This window comes from Carcharhinus amblyrhynchos, chromosome 29, assembly GCF_965287045.1.
Source record: "Carcharhinus amblyrhynchos chromosome 29, sCarAmb.v2.hapA, whole genome shotgun sequence".
NCBI classification, from domain to species: domain Eukaryota; kingdom Metazoa; phylum Chordata; class Chondrichthyes; order Carcharhiniformes; family Carcharhinidae; genus Carcharhinus; species Carcharhinus amblyrhynchos.
In genome coordinates, this window is record NC_137352.1 from 12,925,933 (window position 1) to 12,938,067 (window position 12,135).

Here is a 12,135-nt window from a genome sequence, read left to right on the forward strand (position 1 = left end):
CCTGACTTGCCAGCGCCTGGACCATGGACAGAATTAGATGCATTGGAATAGTTCAGTCCATCCAAAACTTTTGCCCGTATCCTATCCTGCAACAAGTCCCATCTGCCCATCACCTTCAGATCCACATTAGGCACAAATGCAACTCACTTTACACCTTTTATCTCTGTACTCCACAGTCCAACTTCTCCCTGTCATTGCAACCATTTTCAACACTGCAACCATAACCCTCATTTTCTATTCCTTTGACTTTCTCATGCACGTTCTTCCTTCCCTTCACTCCACCATTGATGGTCATGCTTTTAGTCACCAAGACCTCTCACTTTGCAATCCCCTCCATAAATTCCTCCTCAACTCCACACCTTCCCAACCCCACCACCTCACCTCTTTGACCAAGCATCCTGTCCCTATATTCTCTTAGTGGTGTACCTTGACTTGGGGGGAAGGGGGGACAGGGGGACAGACAATCTTCTTGCTGATTGAGGCACTACAAATGCAACCTGTCACTGTTGCTTAATCCTCCCCAACACCCACAAAAAAAATGATACAATACATACGAAAAGTAAACAGAACATTAATATGCTGTAGGACAGCTGGTTTCTTGCACGGGCTACAGAGCAAATTGCACCATGCATGGATGGCAGGCTCAGCAGTCACAACAAATGCAAAGTTAAACTCCTGAGCAGCTTGCCGGGAGGCAGCATTGTATTTAACACAATTTTATTTTTCACATGAAAAATTGACCAACGGAATAAACGAGACAGAAGCAATTTTTTTTTTGTGTAAATCACAAATTTATACAGCGAGAGAAGGATTTTCAGAGTCCGATAATAACATTCGCACCTCTTGGGCATGTTATTTATTCATCAAATCTCACCAAGTTTCCACCCTCTCCTCAAGCATAGTTCCACAAGCTGTGGTAGCAAATATTCGCGTGATGTTCGACGGATCATCCACAGATTATCTGAACACCAGGTTGTTCGTAGGGATGGGATGGGGGAGTAACACAGTCACCCAATCTTGTGCACTCGGACATATCTCAAATAGAGGGTTCGCTGGCAGCAAATCAGAATAAAAGAAATCCAAGGTTGGTTTTCTCTCCTGGACCCACAATGTCCTGATACCTTGCACAGCTGCCGTGCTGCTAACTGATATCAACTTGTACAACACGGATCCAGCCTTACATACAACAAAAACAGTCAAAATCTCAGCAGTCTGACAGCATCTCTGGAAAATAGAGCCAACACTTCGGGTCTGGGTGACACTTTGCAGCGGGTTTGAATGGACCTACCATATATTAAGCTGATCTTTCTCTACACCCTAGCTATGACTGAAACACTATATTCTGCACCCTGTCCTTTCCTTTCCCTCTACATACTCTATGGTCTGTATAATGCACAACAAACAATACTTTTCACTGTTTCTCAATACATGTGACAATAATAAATCAAATCAAACACCTTACACGTGGATTCAGAGGCAAATGGCACCAATAGGCATTCGTGAGGGAGGAGAATTCAACTTTGATCAAGGTCCAGAATGGGTGATGGAGGTTTGACAATCCATTTCCCCTCTCACTGACTTCAATTGAGAGGAAACATCATGAAGAGCAGCCATTTTGCTCATTTTTCTTCCCCCTCAAGAGTTAACCCACCCAACCCTTGCCCTTTTATCACCTTCAAAGAAAGTTAACCTACAGAAAAGAAAATCTCTTGCCCATTATTGTTCCGAAATCTTGTCACAGGTCAAAGGTCATTAGAAATGTCACTGAAGAAATCATAAGGGGAATAAAAGAACCTCCTTTTGGCTTTTTCTTTTCAAATTACCGTAGATTTCTTTTATCAGTGGGCTAGTCAATACAATAAAGTGGGTTTATTTTTAAACATGATTGTTAATGCACTTTAACATTTTCCTCAAAATCCGACTGGAGCGGAGAAATACCCTCAAGTGCTTCAAGAAAAGATTGCAGGAAAATAACTTAAAACACAGTCAAAATGTCAAACGAGGATAGGAGAAGATGTGCAAATGTCACAGTGAACTACAATAGACCCATTTTATGAAAAAAAATCTTCATTAGAAAACTCGACCTTCTGCTGAGTCCCCACAGAATTGCCAATTTCTCCCCCCCCAACATGTATAAGAGATGAACAGTACTCGCGACAGTCAATCTTCACCACCCACTGAGTTCTTAAAACAGTAAAAGATTTCTTTCTTCTACTTCAATGGAAGCTGCTGCAACTGGCGCCAATGCTACCAAGTCAAGAAAGGACAGAATATATTATCCTTGATCATTTAAGGTGCAGGTGTGGAGAGGTTCAACCCAATAGGTGTGCAGTCCTCATTCTGAGGTAAATATTAATTTTTCGAAAAGGCACTAAAATAGGTGCAATGAAGTTTGACCAACTGATGCAGTGCACCCTATAGGTATCACATAAAGTGTCACCATAGTCCCAGATCAGCGTAGGCAGCTGTTCGGGGCAATTTGAAAATCCAAAAAGAAAGAAAGTTGTGTTTCAAAACCTCCTACACTGTAATTTTATGAAGGAAGACAAGACATATCTCAGCTGTTATGGGAAGGCAAGGTATGGAGTGGGGGGAGGGGAGGGGAGGGTGGGAGAAGAAAATTGTGGGGAGGTGTGGTTACAGTACTCACCTTTTTGCACTTTGGTGAAGTGCGCACCCCCAACCTCCAGCAACGGCCTGGATCTTGCAGCAGCAATGGCAGTTAACCTGTCACTGTCTGCCCTCACTGCTCCACCAACACAGACAACAACTTCTGGAGTCTGCACTTGGCACAGATTAACATAGAGATACAGATTTTCCTATTGGTAATTGTACACTTCCCCAGAGAGTGCACTGTTGAGGCTTCCCCAGACTACAGTCAATGGCAAATAATTGGCGAGATCTTACACTATTAGTCTTGCTACAAAATCTCTTGAAAAAAGTTCCACCTGATTGAAATGTAACTGGGTTTTCAAACAAACAAAGCTCATAATTACTGCTGAACACAATCACTGGCCCCAAAAAACTAACATTACATTTCTGGAATGTCAAATTTCTTCATTACAAAAAAAAAAATTCCAAGTACTTTTAAATTCTGACTTTTAAAGTTCTTTCTACTTTAGCTTGTCTTAGTTTAATCACAATCATTTATTTTGCGCTCTGAAAATTTTAACCTAAAGAGAATGATTGCAAATGCTTTCAACTTCCTGCTTTGCTGCACGTGAATACTTCAATGTGGTTGGCTGATTACCCGCTTGGTTACAGTGCTGCACACCAGAAGATTACCTTGACTTTAAGTTTATTTATTAGTGTCACAAGTACGCTTATATTAACACCGCAATGAAGTTACTGTGAAAATTCCGTAGTCACCACACTCTGGTGTCTGTTTGGGTAAATGGAGGGAGAATTTAGCATGGCCAATGCACGGATTGTTTGGGGGGTGGGGGGGGGGGGGGGGGGGGGGGGGGGACGGGACTGGAGCACCCGGAGAAAACCCACGCAGACACGGAGAGAATGTGCAGACTCCACACAGATAGTCACCCAAGCCAAGAATCGAATCTGGGTCCCTGGTGCTGTGAGGCTGTGCTGTGGTGCATTGTGCCTCTGTGCCGCCCTGTGACTTGGCACTTAAGTTAACTGTTGTTAGAAAAGATGGAATCATGCAATGCCAATTGCTAGGTCTTTTTGGAAGTCTTTAAGAAATACAAGTAGGCCATGTGGCCCTTCAAACCTGCTCCACTATTCAGTAAGACTGTCAAGTTTTGGGAAGAGTCTATTTTCCCAAGGTTTGCTGGATACTCAAGTTTGTAGTTTCTCAAGACTCTATTTCCAGCAAGCATTTACACATTTCAACCTCTGGAAGACCTCCTCCTTCCAGATTGCTCTCACTTCTCAGTTATGTGACATGATTATTACATCAGCATCGTGCATGCTTCTGATGTTAACCTTCTACAATCACATCTGATCTACCTCAACTCCATCTTCCAGTCCATTAGTCCCAAACATCAACCACTGTCCTGAAAATGTCTGGAAACAGTACCCACAGCTGAGAAACCATTTCATGAGCTCCACCAGTAAAGAGAAATTACAGGTGGAATTTTACCCAAAGAATTCTAAGTGCCATAATGGCGAGGACACTGGAACAATCTGCGGGCAGTCTGGCATGCGTGCTCTGCATCACAATCATATCATTTTTTAGGAGAGTGAGTTACGCGCCAGTACTGAAGGGTTCTGTACTACGCGCCATTATTACCAAACATGCCAGTTGCGCAGGGACACATTAGGAGACATTGTCCCCTCTCCCAAGGTGAGAGGACGATCCCTCCCACCCCCTCCCCTCCACTTCATCAGCAACATAACCCCAGAAGCCCTTCCTGACATGGCTCACTGACAATGGGGCCTTCCCAATGATCCCCCTACCTGACCCCTGAATGTACCTCCTCCTATCATGATCTCCTTCATGTTTCCCCCACATAGCATCACCTACACTCAGGTCCCAGCCCATTCAGGCTCCATCCCCTTGGCACTGCCCCTGCCACAATGCCAGTGCCCAACTGGCACTGAGGGAATGCCCAGTGGGCACTGCCCAGCCATACGTCCAACCACCCGGGGGCTCCAATGGCATTCTAGACCCCCCACCCCACCCCCTGGAGGCCGCTGATGGTGAGCAGTAGTGATTCTTGCCACTCTCACACTGCGCCCACAGGTCGGAAGTTCTGGGAGCTGGGTGTGGAAAACATTACGCATATTTAGATGCTACTTTAAATATGCTAATTGACTTTGCACCCTTTCTGGGCGCAATCCAGTTTGCACCATTAGATAGGAACGGGATGATTGCAAACGCTTTGACGTTGGGTGAGAAGCCGATCTTTAGGCCCAGACGCTATTTTCCACGATTGGCTCAATCTGGGCCCGGCGCGGCGAGATCGGAAAATCACACTTGCGTTTCTTTTTTTGAAAGCAAATAAGCAAATTTGCATTTTCATTTGGACATACCGTAAGTGGCAGTTTCCTGGATAAATGCATGGGTCATAAACAGTTGGCTTGTTTCATTGATCGGAACTCGTGAATAGCATTGGGACCTTTGCAGATGGAAATGCAGTTTTCCTTCTGCACAGCTGTGTGAACACTGTCCAGCTCCCCACCACCATCTCATTCTTACCCATTCGTTTATCAACAACGGCAGTTATAACCTAAATGCAGTCTTAAAGACCATCTATAAAAAGAGTTCAACTTCAGTGCGCGTCAGACTGCTGGAGAATTCTTTCCGAGTACAGACGTAAGACTTTGTTTTCCCACTCTGGAAAATTGTTTTTTTTTAACCACTTGATTCACTTGTACTGAATGCAATACAACATGACACAATCTGGGGCAATCATTCTTCGAGAAAGCAGACTTTTGTTCTGAGTGCCACCAGAAACCTTTCTTTTCAAGGCACCCGAACAAAAGGTAATTGACCCATTACGTTGTATACATGTTCAGATTATACTGTGCTGAAAGTATTTGCCAAATGGTTTGTTCGATAGTTCTATTTAGCTGAAAAGGAACATTAGCATATCTTGGACAGCGTGCAATGGTTTAGCAGTGACCACACGAGCTGAAAGCTTTAAACATGGGGACAATACAACATTTAAAAACCATTTCAATACCTGCCAAAATATCAATTCAACAGCTAGAGATGGCATGCTTTTTGGGTTTCTGATTCTACATTAACACCGAGGATAAAAGGATAAGTTTAGATGTGGCCGTTTGCAATAGCGACAGATCGGAACAAATTGGGATGAAGGCGAAATACTGCAGATGCCGGAATCAGAAATAAAAATAGAAAATGCTGGAAAACTCAGCAGGTCTGACAGCACCTGTGGGGAGAGAATAGAGCCAACGTTTCAAGTCTGGGTGAAGACAAAGGGCATATTAAGGATAAACTGTTGGCCTACTCATCTGATTTTCCACGTCTTCAGCTCTGATGAAGAGTTATCTAGACCCAAAGCGTTGGCTCTATTCTCTCTCCACAAATGCTGTCAGACCTGCTGAGATTTTCCAGCATTTTCTGTCTTTTATGGTGTTGTATAAATTTAGGGATACCTACTTTAACAATTACTTTCATAGAATCCCCACAGTACAGGAGGCTGCCACCCAGCCCGAGTCCGCACCGATCACAATCCGACCCAGGCCCCATCCCCACAACCCCACGTATCTCAGCTAATCTCCCTGATGCTAACAAACAATTTAGCATGGCCGATCAACCTAACCTGAACATCTTTGGCCTGTGAGAGGAAACCAGAGCACCTGGAGGAAACCCATGCAGACACAGGGAGAATGTGCAAACTCCACACAAAAAGTGACCCGAGGCTGGAATTGAACCTGGGACCTTGGCGCTGATGCAGCAGTGCTAACCATTGTGTCACTGTGCCACCCATTTGAAGTGTCAATTTAAAAAAAAATTAATCCTTGACAGTTTTCCTAAATCCAGTTATAATGCTTGCTGTTTAATTTTTAATGTTATCATTTTCATTGAATGGCTTTCTTTCAACAGTTCTGGAAAACGGAACTTGTGGAGCATATGACACAAATGAGGAATTTTCAGATCTTTAAAGACAGTCTGCAGGGTGATATTTCTGTATCCATTGACTTACTAACATTGCTGTAGGAAACAAGAATGTCATTCTCTATCGAGAGCCACTACCATCTTCAGAAGTTACGATAAAAGACCAACATATCAACTAGGTGTGTGCTGTCATAAAGAAATTGAAAGTCCTTGCCTAAGTTAAGGATAAGCTACTGGTCCACTTGCAGAAAGTTGTTATAAGAATGTAACTATTTTAAAACGGTCAAAATATTTTAAAAAAATATCTGTTTTATTTGTTTTACTCAGTCAAACTTCTGACTTGGTGGAGAGAACAGTAAGCATCCCAACAGTCCCACTTCCTGATTACAGAACTATTTAAATAAGTAAGGCTAATGGAACGTTGACCATTTATCTCGAGAGATTGAAATACAAAAGGGGGAGGAAGTGAGGCTCGAGTTGTACAAAGACTGAGTCAGACCCCTTCTGAGTACTGTTTTTAGTTTAAGAGTGCAAACCTCAGCAAAGACATACTGGCCTTGGAAAGGGTACAAAGCATATTCACCAACTTGGCATTAAAGCTTCAAGTCTTCCATTATTGCTTCAAGTCTTAAATTATGAAGACAGGATACCCAAATGTGGTTTGTATTTCCTGGAGTTCAGAAGGTTGAGGGTCTTAATTGAGGTGCTTTTTAAAGTAAGAGGTTCAATAGCAAAACTAAAAAAGTTTAAAGTTTATGTATTAATAGGTTTGCATTAACACTGCAATGAAGTTACTGAGAAAATCCCCTAAATACCACACTCCAGTGCCTATTCGGGTTTACTACAGAGGGAGAATTTAGTATGGCCAATGCATCTAACCATCACATCTTTTGGAATGTAGTTTCTCCGATAGGGAAATCCAGAACAAGAAGTTATTTTAAGATTAGGGCAAGGCCAATTAGACTAAAATCAGGAAGCACTTTCTTTTACAAGGCTAGTGGAAATCTGGATCTTACTCCTCGTCAAAGGATCAATTGAAATTTCCGAGATTGAGATTCAAAGCATCCTTTTTTTAAAAGGAAAGGTTTCACTCAAATGTGAAAGATTGGAGCGGGGATGGAAATTGGCCATTACCTAACCAAACGGTGAAACAGGCTTAAGAAGATTGAGGGCCTATTTTTATCACTCTGGAACTACAACAGACAAACTCAAAAGTAGTTACTTCCTACCACATGGCACCATGTGGTATAATAACACCCTCTTCTCGAGTCTGTGGTAATGGCATAACATAAAACCCAATGATTGATTTATGATAACAATCGAAGCTCAAAGAAAGATCGCTTTCGGAGAGGGGAAAAAAAAAATCAAATATCTGACTGCCAGAAACAGATTGAAAATACGTTCTGAGGTCTGCAGCATCTGGTCTCAGCACCGTCCATTAAACCTGGGAAATAAAGGCCCCGGGAAGTTAGACTGTCATTCCAAAGGGGAATGCTAGATTAGAAGTTGAGCATACCAAGCCCCTCTGAGCAAGTGTAGGAGGTGCCAGGTGGGCTAGCCAGAAGGCAAGATTTAAACATAAGCAATAAAAAACAAAACACAGCCCTCACACCTCATTCACTTCCCGTGCCCTTTCTACCTCATGTCCCTCTATACCCACCCAGCTGCCTGCTAATGCCTCCATTACCATTCTATGCCTCTGTACCCCCCTAAATAGCCTGTTATATCCCTTATGCCTACCCATGCCCCTCATTCATCCCCTTGGCTCTTTATACCCATTTTGCAAACTTGTGCCTTTTGGGTGGGTGGGGGGGGGTGTTGCGCGAGGGCAGCCACCTCCATTAGGCACAGATATGCAATTTATAACTGTTCCCATTCCATGAAAATGGTGAAGTCTGGGTTGATAGGTGGGTTTCTGGAATTGGGGCACTAATGGTATATTCACACAAATGAGCCCCAAATTCACAGCTCCATCCCGTGATATAAGAAGCAAATGAAACCATTTGCCATACAATACAAGAGACCACTTAAGATTTTTATGGCCCGACAGCAGCACATCACATCAAAACATCTCGCAACACTCGATAGAATGAAATAATCTTTTTCTACTGTGTGATGACTGTTGCCTAGTAAAAAAACACAAGTTCAATACAAGATACTTTCTCCGAACAGATAGGGTTTGAATCTGTCCGTCAATTTTTACATTTAAAAACAGCAAAATTTAAAAAAAATCCACAGAAGTGAACTTCAAACCAGCACAGCTTAATCAAATCACAAATGTAGTTCTTTTCAACATCTATTCAAACTGGATTTCCCAACTATTACCAGCCCTGTTCTCCCAAAGGCTTACATTATTGCCCCATCTCGACTTTCCTTCTGCACCACCACCGATTTAGTGAAATTTATTTACAGTAGAAAACAGATGTGGGTAAATTGGCTTGAAGCTCCCAATCTGTTGCTGGTCTAGGATCTCAAAAATTCATTTGAATCATCTCCAAATTATCGCACTAATGTTCAACAGCACCGCGCGAGTACTTAGCCCTGTCTCTGACAAAATCGCGACATTTGAGCCAAACACATACTGGATAGCAACAATCTGTGCAATTATTTGAATGGAATTCATGCATAAATATTAGCATAAATACTGGGTTCATCTTTAGCAATACTGTGGCCAGGACATGTTGTTAGGATAGATGTTGGTCATCTCTAAGTAAGTACAGTTGTGTGATGCCAGCAGATCCATTGAGAGGCCGAGACTGAAATACCAATGACTCAATCACTGGCAACATCCTTTCTGACTAGATTAGCTTCAAGCACTGGGGACTGTCTACACATTGGTCAAAGCAGTTGGTAAGTCTCCACATTGGAACATCGAAATTTTAAGGATTACGTTTTCAGATAGACAGAGAAAAGCGCTATCTTGGGGGAGTTTAAGCATGCTGGCCCCCCACATCAGCAGATGGTGAACTATGATTCCCCCACTACAAAAGACAATGCCTTGCTCAAATTCACAGAAGTGACAGAATCATACAGTGCAGAAGGAGGCCATTTGGCCTGTTGAGTCTGCACCAGTCACAATCCCACCCAGGCCCTATTCCCATACCCTCTTATATTTACCCTACTAATCCCCTGACAAAGGGGCAACTTATCAAGGCCAATCAACCTACCTTGCACATCTTTCGGACTGTGGGAGGAAACCAGAGTACGCGGAGGAAACCCACACAGACACACGGAGAATGTGCAAACTCCACGCAGACAGTCACCTGAGGCCAGAATTGAACCTGTGTCCTTGGTGCCATGAGGCAGCAGTGCTAAGTATTGTGCCGCCCATTGGCCTGTACTCCCAGCTGAAAACTAGCATCAGATGAGCAGTGGATATAAATCACTGGCAATGAGACAAAGCCAAAGAGAAGGTCAGGTGAACGGCTTTGTATTAAAGGGAAATTGGCTTCATGTAGTACCATCTGGGAAACTGTGTTGGAACTTGCCAATGACACCATGGTCATAATTCTCTAACTCCCCACTGCAAAGCAGTGTTAGAAAACTCCATGAAGACAAGGGAATAGCTCTGCCTTGCAGTTGCAGATCCTGCATTCAGAACTCACCGGAGGACGTGCATCCAAATATCCTTTTAGATTCTGCAAGTTTAAGAGATGACAGTTGATGGTTTAACAGTGCAAAATGGGGAATCCTCTTCAGATTTTCTGTCACCTCAGAGCTGGCCTAATGAAATGCATAGTGTCAGAAAATAAATTATTTAGTTGCGTTAGAGTGAAACATTTAGGTACTTAAAGCCTTTTTTCAGAAGGGTAATGCCTTGAGCAGTAAAGCTGACATTAGAGGGCACCTCAGTCAACTATGGAAATAAAGTATCTAAGGTGGAAATAGATATTAAAAGGTATTATAAATTAATTCCACTCTTCATGTGGATTCACCCTTTTAGGACTCAATGCTCGTTCAATAACCTTGTTCAAAAACTGAGTTCACACAACCACATCCATTGCCGGACTTTAACAGCTTATTGTATTAAGCTTTTAATCTCAATTAAATCTCGAGTTTAAACCACATCAATGTCATCGAGTTTCAACTTGGCTCCATGGGCAGCACTGCCAAGTGTAAACCAAATGTTTGTGGAATCCAGGGCAATTATTTTTCAATTGTGGCATTAATCCAGTTGAGTGCTGAAAGAGGAGCAGGGCGTTATCCTGATGGAGAACGCTGTTGGCTCGGACAAACAAAAAGCCAAAAACCGATTAACCAGTTTATTTCATTACTATCTTCCCAATTTCCCAGACCAGCTGAGGCTTCGGAAAGGCAAGACTGCCATTATGGTCCTTTACATCAGTGAGTGCCGTTAGTGCTGTGACGACTTCCTAAGTGGATCACAATGGGACAGCCTGATAGCACAATGGTTAGCATTGCTGCCTCACAATGCCAGGGACCCAGGTTCAATTCCAGCCTTGCATGACTGTCTGTGTCAAGTTTGCACATTCTCCATGTGTCTGCGCAGGTTTCCTTCAGGTGCTCTGCTTTCCTCCCACAGTCCAAAGACTTGCAGGTTAGATGGATTGGCCAAACTCAATTGCCCCTTAGTGTCCCAAGATGTGCGGATTAGGGGGATTAGTGGCATAAGTACATGTGGTTACGGGGATAAGGCGGAGGGTGCACCTGGATAAAGATGCTCAGGGAGTCAGTGCAGACTCAATGGACTATAGGGATTCTATGATTCCAAATTCATGTAATTAAACAGAAACCAACATTTATTTTCAACTCTGTGATTGGCCTGATGTGAATCTTAGGCCTCCCGAGCACGTGCCGACTGAGAAAAAGCCACACATGCATGGTTTACATGTTATTTTTATGGTGGTCAGGCCTATATGAATGACCCAAAACAACTTGGAATGAAAGACAAAAGATTCCATGCACCTGCCCAAGAAGCAAAAACTCCATCTGCGCATTACAACAGAATGCTCAGGGACAGATTGGCCTGGGTGGGCATACCCACCGGAACCTGACCCAAACACCCCAGGTGAAGGGTCGCCGTCGCTTCAGACGATGAACAGTAAATAAGGAAGTTATACTTATGCAGCAATGGAAATTATTGAAGCAAAAAAAAATCAAAGAGGGGCATCTCTAATGCCTTCTCCTTTGAGGAGAATCTCACTGGTACTTTTCTCATATCCTGTAGCAACATTGGCAGGTAATTTACAGAAACCATGCACATCGTCAGTTACACAATTATCCCAGGTTTCCATTGTTAAAACTGGCAATGAGAAGAATGCACACAATATTTACTGCCCACTATTTGACCCCTGATCCATGCAGGTCACATGGACTAAGGAAATTTGGCATGTCAGCTAAGATTCTCACCAATTTTCACACATGCAGCATAGAAAGCATTCTTTCTGGTTGCATTACAGCTTGGTATGGCTCCTTCTCTCACCAAGAGTGCTAGAAACTACAAAAGGTCACGAATGTAGCCCAATCCATCACGCAAACCAGCTTCCCATCCATTGACTCCGTCTACACTTCCCGCTGCCTTGGCAAAGCAGCCAGCATAATTAAGGCCCTCACACACCCCGGACATT

At 43.1% G+C, this 12,135-nt stretch overlaps 1 protein-coding gene across 3 annotated transcripts in view; it reads right to left on the reverse strand.

Annotated features, from left to right (window-relative positions):
• Positions 1 to 12,135, reverse strand: part of cadm1a (cell adhesion molecule 1a) — a 437,492-nt gene that overhangs the window by 247,710 nt on the left and 177,647 nt on the right. The window lies entirely within an intron of this gene.